The sequence below is a fragment of the Haliotis rubra genome, unplaced genomic scaffold (genome assembly GCF_003918875.1).
Source record: "Haliotis rubra isolate DU_JTF1 unplaced genomic scaffold, ASM391887v1 Scf50, whole genome shotgun sequence".
Taxonomy (NCBI): Eukaryota; Metazoa; Mollusca; class Gastropoda; order Lepetellida; family Haliotidae; genus Haliotis; species Haliotis rubra.
This window is the reverse complement of record NW_025767191.1, coordinates 2,119,573-2,136,616: the sequence shown is the minus strand read 5'-3', so window position 1 is coordinate 2,136,616 and position 17,044 is coordinate 2,119,573. Positions and strand designations below refer to the sequence as shown.

At 41.4% G+C, this 17,044-nt stretch overlaps 1 protein-coding gene across 1 annotated transcript in view; it reads right to left on the bottom strand.

Moving 5' to 3' along the window:
- LOC124291875 (protogenin A-like) overlaps positions 1-17,044 on the bottom strand; it is a 256,918-nt gene that overhangs the window by 27,195 nt on the left and 212,679 nt on the right. The window lies entirely within an intron of this gene.

The following is a 17,044-nucleotide window of genomic DNA, read 5'->3' as shown; positions in this document are numbered from 1 at the left end:
ATTGACACTAGATATTCAAGTACAATTCTATTTGCCTATTGAATCTGTGTTGTCCAGAATCTTTGTTTTTGTGTAGGTACTCCACCAAAATGTCCCTATCCATCACACCGGAAAAGTTGTGGGGGTTATCTCCCATTTGACAGACACCCATTTGGCAGACACCCAATTGGCAGACACTGAACTAGAAGGTTAATTAGGGTAACGTCTACGGGTATAATGGAACAGTCCACTGTCCAGTGAGTAGAGCAGGGTGAGCCTGAAGCAGGCTTGTTACTGAGAAGTTTGATTGTGGGTAAATAGAACTTTGTTGTGATTAAATGATAAATGATATCTCTTCTCAAAATTAATTTTACTTTCAATTACTATCTAATATAAAAACAGGTTTGTCACTTAGAGGTTTGATTGCGTTTATTGATAATAAAGCCCCCCTCCCAATAATAGCATATGTACAACAGAAGTTAATTGAGAAAACGTTTTGTTGGAGAGATATAGATATGTACATATTTGAAAACATTCTGATTTGCAGTAAATGAGAGACCTGCATTGCCATGTAAGATACGATTAATACCAATCAGCGTTCTAATTTTAACAATACTTTCTAAAGATTGTAACAGTTTATGTTTTTGAGTAGTATACAATGGACATTCAAGGAAGTAATGAAAAACGTTCACACATCCATGGCCACATTGACATGATGCGTCATATTTTTAAATACATGAATGTATTCTAAATAAATCGTAATTAAGTGCACTCGTCATATATCTTAATATTGTGTGCAAAACATATAACTTCTTTATTCCATAAATAAATATGTAATTTTTAGAGTAAAATTGATATTTTATACTTATCCTGACTCATGCTCTTTTTGCTTGTCTTCTTCTTCTTGCGAACATAGTGGAACACTTGTATCTCCCTAATTGAAGCTCCCTTCAATGTAAAATCACTAATTAGTACTCACCACGAGTTACCTCCCTTCCACAAGCTCGGGAACGAGGGCGCCACCTCCACCCATGTGCCTCACTCTCTCCTCATATACTGAGCCCAACATTTGAATTTACAGGGAAATCCAAAGTGTTATGTGGGGAGGATGGGAGGGAGCATATTTCATGAGTCAGGATAAGTATAAAATATCAATTTTACTCTAAAAATTACATATTTTCCTTATCCTGACTCATGCTCTTTTGCTTGTAGAACCTACGGAAAAGGAGGTGGGAATATATAATACTTTGGATTTTAATAATTAGTGATTTGAACTGTGATGATTGTAATAACCCTATGGGAACTTCATAAAGGCACTGAACTGATGAATTCCTGCTGCTAACTTATCAGCTGCCATATAAAGGTTATTACAATGTACTTATTATGATAAAGTATATATAACATTAATACAATGCTTAAGACTAATAGACTTAAGCTTGTTAATATGCTAGTATAAACTCCTTAGAGTTTGTTAGCTAAAATACTTTAAGATATAAACATAGTACTAAGCTTAAGATATGATTAAACTTAAGCTAATTATATAATAGCAAAACTCTTTAGAGTTTGTTAGCTAATATACTTATATGATATAGACATAGTGCTGAGCTTAAGATATGAATAAGCTTTAGCTACATATATAATAGCAAAACTCTGTAGAGTTTGTTAGCTAATATATTTTTACAATATGAGTATAGTACTGTGCTTAAGATATAATTAACTTAAGCTACATATACAATAGCCAAAAACTCTGTAGAGTTTATTAGCTAATAGATTTATAATGTAACCATAGTACTAAGCTTAAGATATGATTAGACTTAAGCTAAATGTATATAGCAAAAAAACTCCTTAGAGTTTATTAACTAATATACTTTTATGTTATAAACATAGTACTGAGCTTAAGATATGATTAAACTTAAGCTATATATATAATAGCAAAACTCCGTAGAGTTTGTTAGCTAATACATTTTATAATGTAACCATACTGCTTAAGATATGATGAAACTTAAGCTAATTATATAATAGCAAAAAACCCTTTAGAGTTTGTTAGCTAAAATACTTATATGATATAAACCTAGTATTGAGCTTAAGATATGAAGGAAAACCTTAAGCTAAATATATAATAGCAAAAAACCTTTTAGAGTTTTGTTAGCTAATATACTTATATGATATAAACATAGTATTGAGCTTAAGATATGAAGGAAACCTTAAGCTACATATATAATAGCAAAAACTCCGTAGAGTTTGTTAGCTAATACATGTTATAATGTAACCATAAAGCTTAAAATATGATGAAACTTAAGCCAAATATATAATAGCAAAAACTCTTTTAGAGTTTGTTAGCTAATATACCTATATGATATAAACATAGTACTGCTTTAAGATATGAATAAGCTTAAGTTACATATATAATAGCAAAACTCCGTGAGAGTTTGTTAGCTAATACATGTTATAATGTAACCATAATGCTTAAGATATGATGAAACTTAAGCCAAATATATAATAGCAAAAAACTCTTTAGAGTTTGTTAGCTAATATACTTATATGATATAAACATAGTACTGAGCTTAAGATATGAATAAGCTTAAGCTACCTATATAATAGCAAAAACTCCGTAGAGTTTGTTAGCTAATATATTTTTACAATATGAGTATAGTACTATGCTTAAGATATAATTAACTTAAGCTACGTATATAATAGCCAAAAACTCTGTAGAGTTTGTTAGCTAATGCATTTATAATGTAACCATAGTACTACGCTTAAGATATGATTAACTTAAGGTAAATATATAATAACAAACTCTGTAGAGTTGTTAACTTATATATTGTATGATGTAATAATCATAGTACTGTGATGATAAAAAAGAACTTAAGCAAATTATATATAGCATGTAGCTATTTAGTACTGTTATAAGATAAGTAGAAATCTGTAAGATTGACTTATCTTCTCCGAGGAACTGTCAACTGTTGTGCGAGGACCATGGGACCGAATTGGTGGATACCTGAGACGTCCTCGGTGGTGATATCTCTCAGATAATGGTTGGCAACCACCATATCGGATCTCCAGAAATAAACCCTCCATTATTTCAAATAACATTTGTGTAGATCAATTGTAGAAGTTAGCGCTCTAATATCATGAGTATTAGAAGCTCATGGAGGGTCGGATCGGGTCCAGCAGTCTTGTAGGCACGTAGTATGACAGTTCTGATCCAAAAGGAGATGGTAGTACGTGAGACTTCAGTCTGCGTAACTTGATGATAGAGGAAATAATCTGTTGCATTTTTCCCTCCTGTTTGGTTCGGTGGAGATAAATTTACAGTGCTCTTGCTGGCCATCGTGATAGAATCATCGTATCATGGAGTCCAAGTATGTCATCCAGGCGTGTTCATAAACCTCACTTGTGAGGTGTTGGAGCACTATATTCAGATCCCCAAGTTGGAGCGTGAAACTTCCGTTTTAATCCTCCAATCAGAAAGCTTAAGTAGGTTTACTAACCATCTAGTTGTGTTAGTAGCTTGATGATGAAATTCAGCTGTAGTCTGAGACGCTGTGGATTTAGATCCACTTGTATCCCGGCCGCCTAGGTAAATTCGCCATAAAGTCCTTTTGACGATGTAGGTGCACAACCAGGTGTGTCTGTCCTCGCTGAACTTTATGTAAAATCGCCTGACTGCCGTGCCCCTCGCCCTAACTTGACAGGGAGGTCTCTAACCTGAAGAAAGCAGCCCAATCATGAAGGTTCAGATTAACTGGACTGTAAGGAGGCTTGCTCGCTCACTGATATATAGTTGTCACTTGTAACGTAAGTCTTGAACTGTGAACTAAGATCGACCTCTGCGTAGGTCGCTGTCCATCGCGTCCAATCAGAACAAGGCATTTTGATTCTGTAGAATACCCGCTGTGATGTCACCGTGTAGCAGGAAAAACCTTGTATAAAATCTTGCCGCCGCTGATATTAGCATAATCGCCGGTCTTCACCGTAGCTTCCCGGTTACCCGAAAGTGACCACGGTTTCGAGGGTTAATGGTAAACGCTGAAACCTCCGCGCCAAAACCCTCGCCTGTGTAATATTAATGCTGGGTAGGTTATTTTCCTGGCTGTCGGAAAGTAACTTCAGTTTTGAATATAATTCCGACTTCCTTATATAAAGGTACAATAAACTTGCAAGTTGTCAGCTTGTAGACTGTATACATGAATGTATCGTCATAATTGTAGAATTAAAGCTGAACTTGTTGTACATATTTCTTCTCAGAAACGCTGACGATTATGAGTTATACTCGCTGTAACAAGGCTGCTGTTCAATTTCGATATTGAATTGTCTGCAGATCTGCGTAATGGTCACGCATGTAGATAATCGTGATCAGAGTCCGGGATTGCATATTCTAGCAATCTATACGGAAAAGTTGATTCCTGTGAAGATCTATGAAACGCCGCTGACTAATTAATACAGCGACGCTCTGTGTTGTAAATAGCCTGTGCAATTGTCTTCGCCAGAGGCTTATAGATCGCATATGGCATACAGTTGATAGACAACTTATGCGATGTCTTGAACGGACTGACGAAAGTAGCTATATATGACGAAAGTGGCTAGTATATGGAGACCTTGGAGGAGACTTCCTCGGTGAACGCCGAGACTTCACTGGGCTCTCGGCATCCCTTCTAGATCTTCTGGGTGAAGTAGACTTGAGCCACTTAGCCTTCGCGACCTTCGCTGAGCAGAGCCCCATCGAGTCAGAGCCCGATCAGTATATATATATGAGCTTGCTTCGCTAACGACCTCTGTGTTCAACAGGATGTGGGTCGGCGGCGCCTTACCTCCGCCGACGCCCCTTGTAACTGGTGAGGCTCTAGCTCCTTCGCTGAGGCGCCTGGGACTTCCTTAGCCGGCGTCTAGAGTCCGATCAATATATGAGCCGCTAGCTTCATACAGGGTGTGGTTCTTGCTGGTTCTGCATAAGTAGAGCCGAGTAGATCATCCTATCATCTTCAGAAGTCGTGTCACGAAATCTGGTGATAAGAATCTCATTGATCGTTCTAGATCTATTAAGGCCAAAGAACATACGCCTCTGGCGCTTGAACTTTCATGGCTTTATGGTAGGCTGTGTCCACATTCTGTGGCACCGCAGCAATCGGGTCGATCGGAGGTAAGGTGATGGCGCCTGCATCGCTTCCTTCATCAGGTATGTCTGCATGCCGAAGTTGCCACTCTTGGAAGGTGAAGAGAGATCTAGGTTGTTTACCATCCAATATCGTATCTCAGCGTCTGAGAAAATGATGCCTCCATCATCTTCTATCCCAGCATCGCTGATGAGAGGTTGATGCTCTTCTGATGGTGGACTGTGTGTTTCTATCTCTATGTCGGGTGACGCTCGGGGAGACCTGACTGTAGACTTGTGTGCAGACTTGTGTGGTGACCTGTGAGGCGATCGACGTGGTGATGTACGAGGAGATCGGCGCGGTGAACGGCGCAGGGAGATCGCCTTGGTGATCTGCGTCTATGGGTTGACCTTCTCGGAGACCTGTGAGGAGAATGTTGATAGCTTCGCGAAGCTCTTGTGTAGTCCCTCGAAGTCCTTCTGGACGATGACGATCTGTGGTCAGGTGTCCTTCGCGAAGCTTCCTCTGCGTCCGGTCCTGGGGAACGGCGACTTGACCTTCGCGAAGGCTTCCGTGAGGTCTGGTGGTCTGAGTCCGCATCTAAGGATGAAGCCGAGGAAGGTGATGATCTATCCCGCCTTCGCGAAGGCCTTCGCGAAGGCTGTACATCTGGGTCCTTCGTCGAGGTGGTCTGCGACTTCCTTCGCGAAGGTGGCTTCGTCGTGGCTGCTACGCTGACGGGGGGTGCCTCTGGGGTGTCGTCTGCGTTGGAACCTTCGCGAAGGCTCAGGCCCTGGGCTGGCTGCTTCTCCAGTCTGTAGTGGCCCTCCATCATGATCATGATTTGCCGCAACAGTTCATCTGGGATGGTCTGGCGACGGCGTAGTCGGTGCCCTCTCTGCGATGTTAGCGGCGGGCCCTCAGGGAAGTCGCCTGACATCAGTGTAGAGACATCAGGCTGCATGGCGATCTCTGCTGATGTCACTGTAGCTGTCACCGGTCGCTTCTTGTGGCGACGCCGGGATGATGATCGGCTGATCATCGTGAGAGGCCCAGTTCAGCGGCTGGAACAATCTCGCTGAGAAAGTCCTAGTAGACTTCGCTGATTTCCCCTCAGAGGTCGACGCTGCCCTGGGGTGCTAAGTCTGCGCTGAGTGTTGGTAGCGACGGGACCCTCAGGAAGATCATCGAATATCAGCGCTGGTACATCAGGCTGCATGTTGATCTGCGCTGACATCACTGTTGCCGACATCGGTCATTCTTTGATGTATTATCAGGTATGATGATCGGCTGATCATCATACAGGCCCAAATCTGCGACGGAACAATCTCGCTGAGAAAGTTCTAGTAGACTTCGCTGATTTCCCCTCAGAGGTCGACGCTGCCCTGGGGTGCGAAGTCTGCGCTGAGATGCAGTAGAAGCCCTCTAGTCTTCGGCTGCGACGATGGGATGTCTGGGGAAGCAGGACGCTTCTTGAGGCGGCGGACTACGCCCCACGCCTCTCCACCACTCTAGCGAAACACCAGACGGAGAGGGGGTCGACCAACAGCAGTAGACTGGCGAGGGGTTCAGGTGTATCAGTCATGGCTAGACTCTGCATACGCGCACTCTATCTGCTGCGCGCGCCCTCAAACACAAAGTAATTATTTATTAAAGGCAGAATTGATAAATTAGTACCGCAACTGCAACGTGAATAAAATGAACATGGCGCAGTACAGCTAGGGCATATTAAATGCGGATCAGCAGCAGAATAAAAACGTAATCTGCAACAGTACAGAATTTTCATCAACGTAATCCACTGAACAAACATGGCGCCCCCGTGAATAAACAGTAGAAACACGACTAAATATCAATATATAATTGTTGAAGGATACTAGCTAAACCTCTATAGATGTCTATACGAGGTAACTAACTAAATATAATCAAAGGATATAGTGTGTCGGAGACACAGGCGCTCACGCCCAGCTCACTGGGCTTAAGAAGGAGAGAGTGAGGCACATGGGTGGAGGTGGCTCTCGCTCCCGCGCTTGTGGAAGGGAGGTAACTCGTGGTGAGTACTAATTAGTGATTTTACATTGAAGGAGCTTCAATTAGGGAGATACAAGTGTTCCACTATGTTCGCAAGAAGAAGAAGACAAGCAAAAAGAGCATGAGTCAGGATAAGGAAAAAATATGTTTACACTTGTTACATTGCTAAAGTCAAATTCTTCCAAGAAATCCTTTCTGTTTAATTAGTATTGAGTTTAAAGTTATTTCTGTTACAGTTAGATAATAACTTTTTCTTGTTAAACTTATGGCATACTAATTCCCATACAACTGTTAGTAATTCAACTATGATAGGAAATCTTTGACTTCAAACTCACTTTTACTTTCACATATTGAAGGGGGAGGAGGGTACACCAAAAAATCACATTCATTCTTATGTGAAACAAAATGGAAGTTTTTAATTAGTTAATGTCAGTGTTTAAAAATATGCACTTATTTTTCTTACAGTGAAAGTATAATCCTCAATATAAGTGCTGAAACGTTATGCCATTATGAGACCTCAGTGTTTGCCAAGCTAAACAGGCCAGAGTTACCTCCCTTTGATTATGACGTAATTTGGTGACAATTGATTGAAACTGAAAATGTAAACAGCAAGATAGAAATGATCATGTGTATTTTCATTCATAACCTCGCTTCAAAGAAAATACCAAATATGTATAACAATGTTGACATACATATGACATCACTATCGTGAAGCAACTTTCTCAAGATGGCGTGTTCACCGAAACGAGTATGCAGGCTATTTGGAAGGAAACGTTCATTGTTTCAAGCAGCATGTATGCATATAAAGTGACATGAAAGTAGTCTGAAACATTCTGGCAATCTGCTGGTTGTTATTTCATTTTGTTTTCATTTTGACCAAGGGAAATAGTCAGAAATGAGGATAAGTACCGTCATCATTGTGTGTGAGTTTGTGTCAGTCATGACTTCACTATAATACATTGTGTTGAATCTAGGAAATAATTGGAAGACACTTATATTATTTAACTATCTCTTGATACTACACTCTTATCATGCATGTTCTAAAACTTATGAGCAAGTGTATGCAACGAGTAGGCGAACGGATCTCTCACAGATCTCTCACAGAATGAGAAAATGATACACAGCGTAAAATCTGAGATTGGCTTTGTTTACATTTCAAACAAGACTCATAGTGGTCCGTTCCCAGCGCGGCATCTCCCTGCATTATTATAATAACTGAAACCCAAACAACTAATGTTTGATTTAATCTCTCAACAATAGCTTGGCTACAATGGACCTTTTTCTCCATGCCTGTTTGTGACACTGTGCTTTGTCAAATGTTTAGTCACTGATCCCATGAATGTGCACGCCGTGGGTCTACTTAAAATTCCTTAGGATTGAGTGTTTGTATATGCTCCAGCACATTACCCACTTCAGTTGGAACTTTTGTTGTTAATAGTTTGGCCTCTTTGTATCGACTAGCTACATCCTTACGGTGAGATAATATTTTATATGTTTTACACCTAAGAAATGATGAACTGCATCAGTCATGGAAATTTCAAACTTTCTCCTGTGAATATATCGAGGAGCTGGCAAGCATATTTGCCATATGGCCTGTTTCTTGACCTAATACTCAGCAACATCTTCAGATACCTTAGCTGCTGCAGTTACTTTTTACATTGCTCCTTTCCCTTTCCAGTATCCACACAGGCTTTAGTAAATTCTCTCTACTATAAATTAATATTGATTTTTCTTAATACAACCATCCGTGAAGGTTACCATTACAACTAAATTGATGACACCATGAAGCAACCCGTGCAGGTACGGGTTAAAATTGATGTTCAGTACCCATGCTTGTTATAAGAGGTGACTAACGGGACCGTGTGGTCAGGTTCGCTGACTTGGTTGACACATGTCATCGGTTCCTAATTGCGCAGATCGATGCTCATGTTGCTAATCACTGGATTGTCTGGTCCAGACTCAATTATTTACAGATGGCCACCATATAACTGGAATATTGCTGAGTGCGGCGTAAAAGTAAACTCACTCACTTAATACAACCATTCAGACTAAGGGTTACATAAGTGCATAACAATGAAAACAATTACACAGGAGCAAACTACTGAATGGCAAGAATAACTGATTTATACAGTATCCTTGATGTCATATCATTCAAAAACAAATACGTATTGGTTCTTAAGTTTTCCAAAGAGTATGCAGTCTGGGCTCCAAGTTTAAACAAGAAAACATTGTGTCCAGGGACACGGATGGCCCCGCTGACATTCATAAGACATATAAAGATCAATAATTGAACAAAATTCACGAACAAGTTCAATAAACATCTATGCAACTATGACATGCACACCTTTCGAGTCTCAATGAAACACTTGTATAAGCTTAATCAATTCTGTTGAGCAGTTTTTGTGGAGAAGTTGATAGACTTCACCCCCTATAACACTATATTCAGAGAGAAATTCAACAAAATTTATTCAAGTTTAAACGGCATTAAAATTGGAAAAATAAATAAAATCTAAAATCAAAATATGAGATGCACACCTTTAGAGTCCCTATAAAGCACATGTGTAATCTAAATGAATTCCATAAAGTAGTTTTTGAGGAGAAGTGGATAACGTACATCCCCTGTTGTATGGGACGAACTGGATGAATAGAACCAAATTCAACTAAGTTCAAACATCTGTAGAAGTGACAAAATTAAGAAATTGGATGAACAAGGTATGAGATGCACACCTTTAGAGTTCCAATGAAACACACGTAGAAGCTCAATCAATTCTGTTCGGCAGCTTTTGTGGAGAAGTGGATAGACTTCACCCCCTATAACACTATATTCAGAGAGAAATTCAACAAAATTGATCTAAGTTCAAACAGCATTAAAATTGGAAAAATGAATAAAATACAAAATCAAAATATGAGATGCATGCCTTTAGAGTCCCTATAAAGCACATGTGTAATCTAAAGGAATTCCATAAAGTAGTTTTTGAGGAGATGTGGATAACGTACACCCCCTGTTGTATGGAACGAACACCGGCTGAATAGAACAGAATTCAACTGAGTTCAAACATCTGCAAAAGTGACAAAAGTAAAAAATTGCATAAAAAATTATGAAATGCACACCTTTGGAGTGCCTACAAAAGACATGTAGAAGTTCATTCAATTCTGTTGAGCAGTTTTTGTGGAGAAGTGGATAGACATCATCCCCTATTACACTATCATCATAGAGAAATTCAGCAAAATGTACCTAAGTTCAAATGTCTCTAAACTTAACAAAAAAAACAATAAAATAAAAAAACAAAATATGAGATGCACACCATTAGAGTCCCAAGAAAGCCCATGTATAAGTTCATTAAATTCCACAGAGCGGTTATGGTGGAGAAGTGGATAGAATACATTCCCTGTTTCGTACGGACGGACAGCAGACGGACGGACGGACGGATAGACGGACACCGAGGGTAACCCTATATGCCCCTGCCATATATGGTGGGGGCATAAAAACGAAAAAGCAGAAATTTCTCAGCAGAAATCTCCTTGTCTATAATAATGACATTTAGCATTAATTCTTTAAGTGGGTTTATGGTCAGCATTTACAATAACCTTGCATTAAACACAGGCACAATACATATAGTTAAGGCAGCATCCAGTGTAGCATTTCACGCAGCAGTGTACGTATACTTTCCGCATTCCATAAAAACATCTACATCACTTCCACGGGTGATGTCATTTCTGCAGGCATAAATTTACATTTAAATTCTCTATTTTATAGTCAATCTCTCTTTATCTGGTAGGTGACTGAGCACAGCCAGCGATTACACTTCAGCTTTATCCTCAGTTCATATATTCATTTCCTTGCAGAGACAGCCGTCACTGGGATGTCCAGGATGTCAAGGTATCCAAACGCACGATGAACTCACTGTTCTCCACAACATACTAACAGTTTTGGGCTCTTGTAGGGTAAGTGAAGTAGTGGCTGGTTCAAGGACACATCACAACGGGCAGTGTTGCTCACTGATCAATCCTTTGCTTGTGACTAATCCTGTGTGAAGGTGGTCTTGTGGGTCTGCAATGGTTATATGGTCTGCTAGAGGGGGCTGAAGTGGGCTGGCTTGAAGAGCCAGACTGACACTAGGATTATAAACAGGGTCCCATGTAGGTCATTCATAATCACCCATTTAGGATCAGATGACCCGTGTGAGATCCCTTCCAAAGAGCTGTTTGACGCCATATACCAGGATCTTCCTTATGTCCGCCTGCCCAGCTGCCATCATCATTTGGTCCACCATGTTGCCGCTCGGCAAAAGCTTGTCAGCAACGTTGTCAGGATGCAGCTGGACAGACGGGTTGTTACCTTAACCCTCTCAGTATTAGGACAAGGTCCACCTAAATAAGCAGAGCATGGCAGTCCAGCACCAGACATCCTCAAAGCCCTTGCCCCTTATTGGCCCCAGACTTATTAACCTGTAGGTTGAAACATCTTTCCCAACTTTCCTCCCCTGCCACTCCAACTCCACAATCCTCTTTTATCTTGTTGTGGATGACACCCCGTCTGCTGCCCTAACTATGGACAGTGGTCCAGAACTCTCATTGTCTATACTACTCATCTTACTTGCTTGCCAAATTACTCTATCAGACACTGGTGGCAGTGTGCATGTTACTCCCTTGCCAAATTATGCTATCAGACACTGGTGGTAGTGTGCATTTTACTCCCTTGCCAAATTATGCTATCAGACACTGGTGGTAGTGTGCACGTTACTCCCTTGCCAAATTATGCTATCAGACACTGGTGGTAGTGTGCATGTTACTCCCTTGCCAAATTATGCTATCAGACACTGGTGGTAGTGTGCATGTTACTCCCTTGCCAAATTATGCTATCAGACACTGGTGGTAGAGTGCATGTAACTCCCTTGCCAAATTAAGCTATCAGACACTGATGGTAGTGTGCATGTTACTCCTTGCCAAATTATGCTATCAGACACTGGTGGTAGTGTGCATGTTTCTCCCTTGCCAAATTATGCTATCAGACACTGGTGGTAGAGTGCATGTAACTCCCTTGCCAAATTATGCTATCAGACACTGGTGGTAGTGTGCATGTTACTCCCTTGCCAAATTATGCTATCAGACACTGGTGGTAGTGTGCATGTTTCTCCCTTGCCAAATTCATGCTATCAGACACTGGTGGTAGAGTGCATGTTACTCCCTTGCCAAATTACTCAATCAGACACTGGTGGTAGTGTGCATGTTACTCCCTTGCCAAATTATTCTGTCAGACACTGGTGGTAGTGTGCATGTTACTCCCTTGCCAAATTATGCTATCAGACACTGGTGGTAGAGTGCATGTTACTCCCTTGCCAAATTACTCTATCAGACACTGGTGGTAGTGAGCATGTTACTCCTTGCCAAATTACTCTATCAGACACTGGTGGTAGTGAGCATGTTACTCCCTTGCCAAATTATGCTTTCAGACATTGGTGGTAGAGTGCATTTTACTCCCTTGCCACATTATGCTATCAGACACTGGTGGTAGTGTGCATGTTATTCCCTTGCCAAATTATGCTATCAGACACTTGTGGTAGTGTGCATGTTACTCCCTTGCCAAATTATGCTATCAGACACTGGTGGGAGTGTGCATGTTACTCCCTTGCCAAATTATGCTATCAGACACTGGTGGTAGTGTGCATGTTACTCCCTTGCCAAATTATGCTATCAGACACTGGTGGTAGTGTGCATGTTACTCCCTTGCCAAAATACTCAATCAGACACTGGTGGTAGAGTGCATGTTACTCCCTTGCCAAATTATGCTATCAGACACTGGTGGTAGTGTGCATGTTACTCCCTTGCCAAAATACTCAATCAGACACTGGTGGTAGTGTGCATGTTACTCCCTTGCCAAAATACTCCAATCAGACACTGGTGGTAGTGTGCATGTTACTCCCTTGCCAAATTATGCTATCAGACACTGGTGGTAGTGCATGTTACTCCCTTGCCAAAATACTCTATCAGACACTGGTGGTAGTGTGCATGTTACTCCCTTGCCAAAATACTCAATCAGACACTGGTGGTAGTGTGCATGTTACTCCCTTGCCAAAATACTCAATCAGACACTGGTGGTAGTGTGCATGTTACTCCCTTGCCAAATTATGCTATCAGACACTGGTGGTAGTGTGCATGTTACTCCCTTGCCAAAATACTCAATCAGACACTGGTGGTAGTGTGCATGTTACTCCCTTGCCAAAATTATGCAATCAGACACTGGTGGTAGTGTGCATGTTACTCCCTTGCCAAAATACTCAATCAGACACTGGTGGTAGTGTGAATGTTATTTCCTTGCCAAGATACTCAATCAGACACTGGTGGTAGTGTGCATGTTACTCCCTTGCCAAAATACTCAATCAGACACTGGTGGTAGTGTGCATGTTACTCCCTTGCCAAAATACTCAATCAGACACTGGTGGTAGTTTGCATGTTACTCCCTTGCCAAATTATGCTATCAGACACTGGTGGTAGTGTGCATGTTTCTCCCTTGCCAAATTATGCTATCAGACACTGGTGGTAGTGTGCATGTTTCTCCCTTGCCAAATTATGCTATCAGACACTGGTGGTAGAGTGCATGTTACTCCCTTGCCAAATTATGCTTTCAGACACTGGTGGTAGTGTGCATGTTACTCCCTTGCCAAAATACTCAATCAGACACTGGTGGTAGTGTGCATGTTACTCCCTTGCCAAAATACTCAATCAGACACTGGTGGTAGAGTGCATGTTACTCCCTTGCCAAATTATGCTATCAGACACTGGTGGTAGTGTGCATGTTACTCCCTTGCCAAAATACTCTATCAGACACTGGTGGTAGTGTGCATGATACTCCCTTGCCAAAATACTCAATCAGACACTGGTGGTAGTGTGAATGTTATTTCCTTGCCAAGATACTCAATCAGACACTGGTGGTAGTGTGCATGTTACTCCCTTGCCAAAATACTCAATCAGACACTGGTGGTAGTGTGCATGTTACTCCCTTGCCAAAATACTCAATCAGACACTGGTGGTAGAGTGCATGTTACTCCCTTGCCAAATTATGCTATCATACACTGGTGGTAGTGTGCATGTTACTCCCTTGCCAAAATACTCAATCAGACATTGGTGGTAGTGTGCATGATACTCCCTTGCCAAAATACTCAATCAGACACTGGTGGTAGTGTGAATGTTATTTCCTTGCCAAGATACTCAATCAGACACTGGTGGTAGTGTGCATGTTACTCCCTTGCCAAAATACTCAATCAGACACTGGTGGTAGTGTGCATGTTACTCCCTTGCCAAAATACTCAATCAGACACTGGTGGTAGTGTGCATGTTACTCCCTTGCCAAATTATGCTATCAGACACTGGTGGTAGTGTGCATGTTACTCCCTTGCCAAAATACTCAATCAGACACTGGTGGTAGTGTGCATGTTACTCCCTTGCCAAATTATGCTATCAGACACTGGTGGTAGTGTGCATGTTACTCCCTTGCCAAATTACTCAATCAGACACTGGTGGTAGTGTGCATGTTACTCCCTTGCCAAAATACTCAATCAGACACTGGTGGTAGTGTGCATGTTACTCCTTGCCAAAATACTCAATCAGACACTGGTGGTAGTGTGCATGTTACTCCCTTGCCAAAATACTCAATCAGACACTGGTGGTAGTGTGCATGTTACTCCCTTGCCAAAATACTCAATCAGACACTGGTGGTAGTGTGAATGTTATTTCCTTGCCAAAATACTCAATCAGACACTGGTGGTAGTGTGCATGTTACTCCCTTGCCAAAATACTCAATCAGACACTGGTGGTAGTGTGCATGTTACTCCCTTGCCAAAATACTCAATCAGACACTGGTGGTAGTGTGATGTTATCCCTTGCCAAATTATGCTATCAGACACTGGTGCATGTTTCTCCCTTGCCAAAATACTCAGACACTGATGGTAGATCAGAGACACTGGTGGTAGTGTGCATGCATGTACTAATCAGACACCTTGCACTGGTGGTAATGTTACTCCTTGCCAAAATACTCAATCAGACACTGGTGGTAGTGTGCATGTTACTCCCTTGCCAAAATACTCAATCAGACACTGGTGGTAGTGTGCATGTTACTCCCTTGCCAAAATACTCAATCAGACACTGGTGGTAGTGTGCATGTTACTCCCTTGCCAAAATACTCAATCAGACGCTGGTGGTAGTGTGCATGTTACTCCCTTGCCAAATTCCTCTGTCAGACACTGGTCAAAGTGGGATTCTGATAACACTATTCTGTACAGGGCTCCTTTCACTGAACAAACACTGAAATCAGGAAATGACTAGACCAAATCCCAAATAGCAGCAAAAACAATCCAAGGATATTCTATCAGAAATCACTTTATCAGTCTAACTCTGGACAGATGCAATTCCACTCCAATTTACTGGAGACAGTTGTCATCTCTCTTTTGGACTAACACCATCCTCCATGCTCTGATCAAACACTCTGTTATAAACTAATACCTCTCTCTCCCCGACACTTTTGTACAATAAATATCCCAGAGTACCTCAAAATAATTATGTTATGATGTCCTAAGTTAACAGATAATATAAAAATCATTTGTAGAAAAAAAACCCACAAAGGTGTATTTGAGTGTTTGGCTGAGTTATGTTGGTGCGGCGAAACTGCAATGTCAGTAGTTCCTCATGACTGCTTGGTGTGTGATACTGTCAGAACTCGTTACATAATGAACTGATACACAACCTATCAATGAGTGGCCAACTGGGGCGAGTTTTCAATCTCACTTTCACAACAGCAGCATGAAGCAGCATGTTAAACAGAAAAATGATTGTGTCTTTATGAAACTGGTTGATGTATTATTGATGAGATAAATGTTGTGGCAAGAGATTAATTTATTTGTCAAGCTCCAGAATACACCGGCAAAGATAAGTTTAAAGTGGAGCAATAATTTTACAGGTACACACAGGTGGAGGAGAATTCATCTTTAGAGGTACACACAGGTGAAGGAGCATTCAACATGACACACACCCCTCCCTAGCATGGTTCTCAACATGACACACATCCTTCTCTTGTGTGGTTTTCAACATAACACACTTACTTCTCTGGTGTGGTTCTCAACATGGCAAACAACCTTCCCTGGTGTGATTCTCAGCATGACACACACCCTTTTCTGGTACAGTCCTCACAACTCACTTCATTGTAGTCCCATTCACACACACCCGTTCTGTTATAATACACACACCCTACAACTCAACATTTACCCATTCACCTTGTTATAATACACCCTCAACTAACACATTTACTTCTCTGTTGTGGTTCTCAACATGACACACACCCTTCTTTGGTGTGGTTCACAACATAACACACATCCTTCTCTGGTGTGGTTCTCAACATGACACACACCCTTCTCTGGTGTGGTTCTCAACATGACACACACACTTCTTTGGTGTGGTTCACAACATGACACACACCCTTCCTTGGTGTGGTTCTCAGCATGGCAAACAACCTTCCCTGGTGTGGTTCACAACATGACACACACACTTTTCTGGTGTGGTTCTCAACATGGCAAACAACCTTCCTTGGTGTGGTTCTCAGCATGGCAAACAACCTTCTCTAGTGTAGTCCTCAGCATGACACACAAACACTTCCCTGGTGTGGTTCTCAATATGACACACACACTTCTCGGGTGTAGTCCTCAGCATGACACACACACTTCTCTTGTGTGGTTCACAACATGACACACACTCACTTCTCTGGTGTGGCTCTCAGCATGGCAAACAACCTTCTCTGGTGTAGTCCTCAGCATGACACACACCCTTTCCTGGTGTGGTTCTCAATATGACACACACACTTCTCGGGTGTAGTCCTCAGCATGACACACACACTTCTCTTGTGTGGTTCACAACATGACACACACACACTTCTCTGGTGTGGTTCCCAACATGAC